This window comes from Triticum urartu, chromosome 3A (genome assembly GCF_056163025.1).
Source record: "Triticum urartu cultivar PI428250 chromosome 3A, HENAU_Tu73, whole genome shotgun sequence".
Lineage (NCBI taxonomy): Eukaryota > Viridiplantae > Streptophyta > Magnoliopsida > Poales > Poaceae > Triticum > Triticum urartu.
In genome coordinates, this window is record NC_141875.1 from 738,666,209 (window position 1) to 738,672,208 (window position 6,000).

General features: G+C 44.1%; 1 pseudogene; it reads right to left on the reverse strand.

The window, feature by feature from the left end:
* Positions 1–2,950, reverse strand: part of LOC147982503 (trans-cinnamate:CoA ligase, peroxisomal-like) — a 32,560-nt pseudogene extending 29,610 nt beyond the window's left edge.
* Positions 2,951–6,000: the final 3,050 nt, after the last annotated feature.

A 6,000-nucleotide genomic window follows, 5' to 3' on the forward strand; every position in this document is an offset into this window, starting at 1 on the left:
AACGCAAAGCTACCAAAGCAGGTTCCTGCTACTGAGGAGCAGAAGTGGCTCATTGAGCCCACGGGAAAAGAGTAAGTGGTTCATTATTTTGCTTGTCACATGCTAATAGTTCATTCTTTTGCAGCAACTGGATATATTCTAAAGGGGTCCGTATTCCCAACGGCCTCATCACCATCTTGCTGAAGTTATATTGGCAGGGGTTGTACTGTCCTGATCCAGTCAGGCAGCCGGACCGTCGGGTTTTGGCCACGAGCTGGGACCACTGGGAAGCGGCCCGCCACGCGGAGCATGAGACCCATGCCAAGGCCGTGATCACTACTTTCTGGGTGAGTTCTCTTCAGAAGCACAAGTCCATTCTAGTTTCATGAATGATTTAACTCATGGCTTCTTCCATTCTTGTTTCATGCATGATTGTAGAAATTCTATCGAGTTTTTCCGGAGCACAGGGCTAGAGCGGACCAGATCGTGCTGCGCCAATGCAAGAAGAAGGCCCGCCAGATGCAGTACGAGGTGCGCTATGTGGCCATCTCCACATACTACCACGACTATCTTGGTGTGAAGATGACCAAGGAAGAAGCGCGGAGGATGGGCATTACCTTGGAGAGGCCCGAGTTCTTGGCGGTAAGTATAAAAGATTTTTCATTATGCTTTCATATATTATGCTTTCATTACCTTGTGGTACATTATGCTTTATGCTTTATGCTTCCATAACACCAATTTGGACACACCTACATGCCATTATGCTTTTATTATGTAGGTGTGTCCAAATTGGTGTTATGGAAAAGACGAGTCCTGGGCGGCATTGGTGGATCTTTGGTGTGATGAGGCTGGAGCCTGGGCGGCTATGAGAACCAAAAATAAGGCTAACCGAGGGACAGAGGGAGTACATGCTCAGGGAAACCGAAACCACTATCTCCACAAGGCAGTTAATGTATGACTAACCCCATTAAACATTCTTCTTCTTCTATTTACCATCACTTTCTTATGTATGACTAACCTCTGTTTGGTGGTGCAGGAGGAGAAACTGAAGCGGCCGCTCTCACACATGCAGGCATGGGAGATCGCCCATACGCGGAAGGACCCCAAGCCTGGCGAGCCCAAGTACTACGGCAAGAAGACCGCAGGGAGGAAGAAGGCCTACTCCGAAGCGTATCTGAAGTTACATCCTGACACACCTGACCCCATTGCGGCGCCTCTGGACGACATGGCGGTGGTGAGGATGGGGCCCAAGGAGCACGGTCGGGAGGCGGTTCTCGATGCTGTGGTCACTCCTAGTATCTCCTACACACAGCTTCGTCGGATCGACCCGAGCCTAAGCCAGCGCACGAGCCAGCCAGTGACTAGTACACAGTCCCTCTTTCAGGAGCAACAATCTGTAAGTATTTTCCCTCTTATCTTCATTGCTCACTTCATTTTCCGCATTTAGTAGTTTTATGAGTTCCATCATGTCATACCGTAGGCCTACATGGAGTACACACGCCAGGAGACCATGGCGTGGCATCAGAGGCTTTATGAACACCAAGTGCAGAGGGATAGCCAGATGCAGCAGGCTTTTCAGGATATGGCGGCCGGCAGGTGTCCTCAGTTCCCTCCAGCACAATGCCCTCCAGCACAACCAGTGCTGATGAGCTTTGAGGAGTTTGTGGCACAGAACGCTGGCCCCTCGCCGGTTAGTTCATCCCCAATCTATTCACCCAAAGCATGTCATGCCTTTCAACACAGTCATATATCCCGTGCATATGTCTTTTCAACATCCAGGGAACAGGTGGATCTACCGTTGGCGGTGGTCTTCGCAGCACTCCGGAGACATGGAGCCCGACCACTCCGATCCACGGAGGCGGAGGCGGAGATGGAGGCGGAGGCGGTCTGGCGGTAGCGCTGCGCTAGTAGTGACGACCTGGGCTTTGGCCGTCTTGGCGGTGACGACCTCCACGGTGCTCGATGATCCTTGTGTGGTGATGATGCTTGAGATGACTTCTGTGTGGTGATGGTCATTTAGATGACTTGTGTGCTTCTCTATATGCTTATGTTGGTTGTGATGATGTTCATTTAGAGACTTGTGTGTGATGATGCTTATGCATATATTGTTGTGATGGTGCCGGATGATATCCCGTTGTGTTTTATATGTCTATCCCATCATATATATCTGATGATATGTGCTGCTATTTGAATTGAATTGATCTAAAAACAAACAGAAAAAAGAAAAAAAAAGCAAAAGCAAACTATGCCGACGGCTAGGCCGTCGGCATAGGGCTAGCGTGAGCTCCCAGTAGCTGACACGTGGGCGCCTATGCCGACGGCTAGGCCATCGGCATAGGCGCCCACGTGTCAGCTACTGGGAGCTCTGTATGAAGGACTATGCCGACGGCTTGGCCGTCGGCTTAGTTTCAAATTATGCCGACGGCCAGGCCGTCGGCATAGCCCTGGTCCTAGAGCAGCGGCTGGTCGCCACGTGGCACACCTATGTGACCGTCGGCATAGTTTTTGACTAAGCCGACGGCTAGGCCGTCGGCATAGTGGTGCCACGTGGCGACCGCTCGTTGGGCAGACTTGACGGCGGCCGCCGTTAGGCGTGATAGTTGCCGACGGCCAGGGCCGTCGGCATAGATGTACGGCCCCCGTCGGCGTATCATATATGCCGACGGCTTTTCTATGCCGACGGCCTCCCTGGTTGTGTCGACGCATATGTTGCCGATGGCCCTGTGCCGACGGGGCCGTCGGCATAGGCCTATCCCGACGGGACTCAGGCCTATGCTGACGGCCAGGGCCGTCGGCATAGGGGGCAATTCCGGTAGTGGCGGCAGCAGCGGTCGTACGTCTGGCGCCAGCTGAAGGTGGTGCCGCCGTAGATGAGAGAGGTGCGGTCGGCGTACACAGCAGCGGCGCGAGGCAGGAACATGATGGGGCTTAGGGGGGCGTAGTTGCCGTCGTGCTTTGGCAAGTTCTCCATACGGTCAATGAGAACGAACGCCCAATATGACCAACTGGTTTGTACTACTACTCGGGGTCCATTCTGTGATGATGTGAGTACTAAATGTCATTTTGGATAACGACCCACACTTCAATTTGCAAATTTAACAACATTTTTCTTTCTAGATGTCTTTGACGTTCTATGATTACTACTCTCTTCATTTCGTAATTTAGTGCATAATATTTTTAATTAAACTCAAACCTCACAAACTCTGACCAATTTTTTTGTAGAAAAACATTCACATCTAGATTTTTTTTTTGTGTCGGTGAACAACTACATCTAGATTTCCAGACATATATCATTAGACTCATCATAAGATGTAATTTCATATTTCATATATTGGGTATTATACACATAAATAATTTTCTCTATAAACTTGAACATGTTTGCAAAGTTTACCCTTTCAAAAAATATATATGCACTACATTATGGAATGGAGAGAGTACTATATTTCAAGTGTATATTTCCCGGATGGAGAAGCACACGATGACTTCGTTAATTTTGAAACCCTTCAGTCGAGTTTTTATATGCTCTACATCTGGGTGAGATAGTTTGTTAAAGATATGGTGTTTCTTGAATAGTAAAAAAACATCATCAAGATTTTTTGTTTGACATGAAAATAGTTGCATTCCATATTGATTAACTACGCAAAAATTGGCGTAAGAAAACAAAAATATATGTCATAAGACCACAAAAATTGCATTCCCTTTTTATTTTATTGTATATTTTTACGTTCGTGATGTTATGTGATGTAAAATATTTTTTATGACCGATATATATTTTGTAATGTTCTTGCTTGACTTGCAATGTAATAAAATTATTGGAGTGGCGTAAAAATAGAGGCAACAAGATATCCAGTGGCTAGCTTAATGACTTGACGGCGAGTTACATTTAGCAGGGGATATTTAGAAGTCTGGACTTGGTAAAATTAAGGGAGATTTTCAATAGAATGGCAAGCCACTGCTATTGCCAGGGTCTTATTCCTTATCATTATCTTTTAGGTTGTTATTCTATTTCAATATGTTCACATTTTCACTGTATTTGGTTATTTGTTTAGGATTGTATAAAAATATAAATGTGCATTGTTAGTGTGTATTTCTACTATGGTTTTTATTTAAAGAATGTATGCTTAAGAGTTCGCCCAACCCCAAAAAAGTTTTGTCCTCCACCACTGAGCTTAGTTATGTTTACATAGGAAAAACCAAATTTTAGAAATCAATGACTTTCCTCGAAGACATATCTTAGTATTGTATCTCCAACTAATTTATGGATGATCCACACATTCATTTACCCATTCGTCGTTTTTCTTCTACCTACATGTCTACCATATGCGTAATGTCCCAAAAATGGTTTTCTCCATTGCATTGCTAAATGCTACTAATCCTCAGTTAACCATTTTCTAGTTCAAATGCAATCACCGATAAAAAATCTATAGAGACATGTAAACACAAATTGCTAGAGATAATCATCTATGACATGCTGACATCATTATCTTTAGATGGCATAGAGAGCAAGGAGAAGTTTCTTCCAACTGTTGTCCACATGGTCTTATCTGTTTTTCCTGTAAAATAAATACAATATTCAACTTTTAAATTAGTATGGATGACTATTAACCATAGCAAATTGTTAGTTGCAATATAATAAGAATGACCAGATAGAGTATTTTTACTAGTTGTTAGTAATTAGTTGGTAAAACCCTTAACTAAACTGGTGCTTCTTGCAAAATGAATGAGATTGGAATGGGATAGAAATGAGAGATCCGAAAGTTAGTGCATTGTCCAATAGGGCGTACTCCATAACATGAGAATTTGTCTCCTTATTCACCCGCCTATCTCAAGCTAAGCATTCATGTATGGATGTGTGTCAATATTAATCAAGAACATTAAGTGTTCACGATAGGGGTGAAGTGACCTCTACCTGCCAAATTTAAATCATCCACGACAACGATCAAATCAGCCACGAAAACTATCAAAATAGATACGACAACTATGAAGTAATAATTTGCTATGGACAAATTGTTGGTTGCGAGAGAGGTCTCGCAGAGCTAATTAATATAGAAGCCACATAGAGGAAAATATTACCACCCAGAATTTGAAAAGTCATCTACTTGCTCATCCTGATCTATCTAAAGCTATGTCTACTTATATGGGTGGGTATCCATCATAATCAAGGACATGTGTCCATGAGAGGAGCGAAGTGACTCCTAGGTGCCAAATTCAAACAAGTAACGATAATTACAATGTAATAATTAGCTGTGGATAGTTGTTTGTTGTGAGAGAGGTCTCACGGGGCTAAGTAATCTAGGGGCAAGAGGGAGGAAAGATACTACTCAACTTTTGAAAATGTGTCTCCTTCACTCTCGTCCATCTCGCGCTATGTCTACATGTATAGATGTGTATCCATCTTAATAGAGATGGGTACATGTTCGTGAGAGGAGTGAATTGGCTCCTAAGTGCCAAACATAAATCAGTAACACCAACTGCACCATATGTAATAATTAGCTATAGACAAATTGTTGGTTGCGAGAGAGGTTTCTTGGAGTTAATTAATGTTGAAGTCGTATCGAGTAATTACTAGCAATAACCTTATATTATTGGTGGTAGTTAATGTTAAACATTTGGGGGGAGTTAATATTAGTCTTAGTACCATTACCTGCAAAATGGAAGGAGATGAGATGAAGGTCAGATATTGAAGACCTCCTGCATGTGATCCAATGGCCCATATCAATTACTATCTTACGTTTGAGAAATAGTGCCTTTGTTGATTTTTCAGGATGTCCACCCTAGACTCCATGCCTTGTCATGGCCCTTAGGCCTCTCGTATGACCCGATCATCCTCCACTCCTCCGCGAGAGGAGGCAGGAGGGCCTCCTCAATGGGTGCCTCATGAAAGGGTCATAGCGCGGGCAGTAAGAATTATGGACACGATAGATAAATGGTGGGAGTTGAAGAAGATGCACTACTAGGAAATAGCTTATAGATAGACGCTTACTAGTAGCTCGCTATTTTGACCCATGCTATTGCTAATTA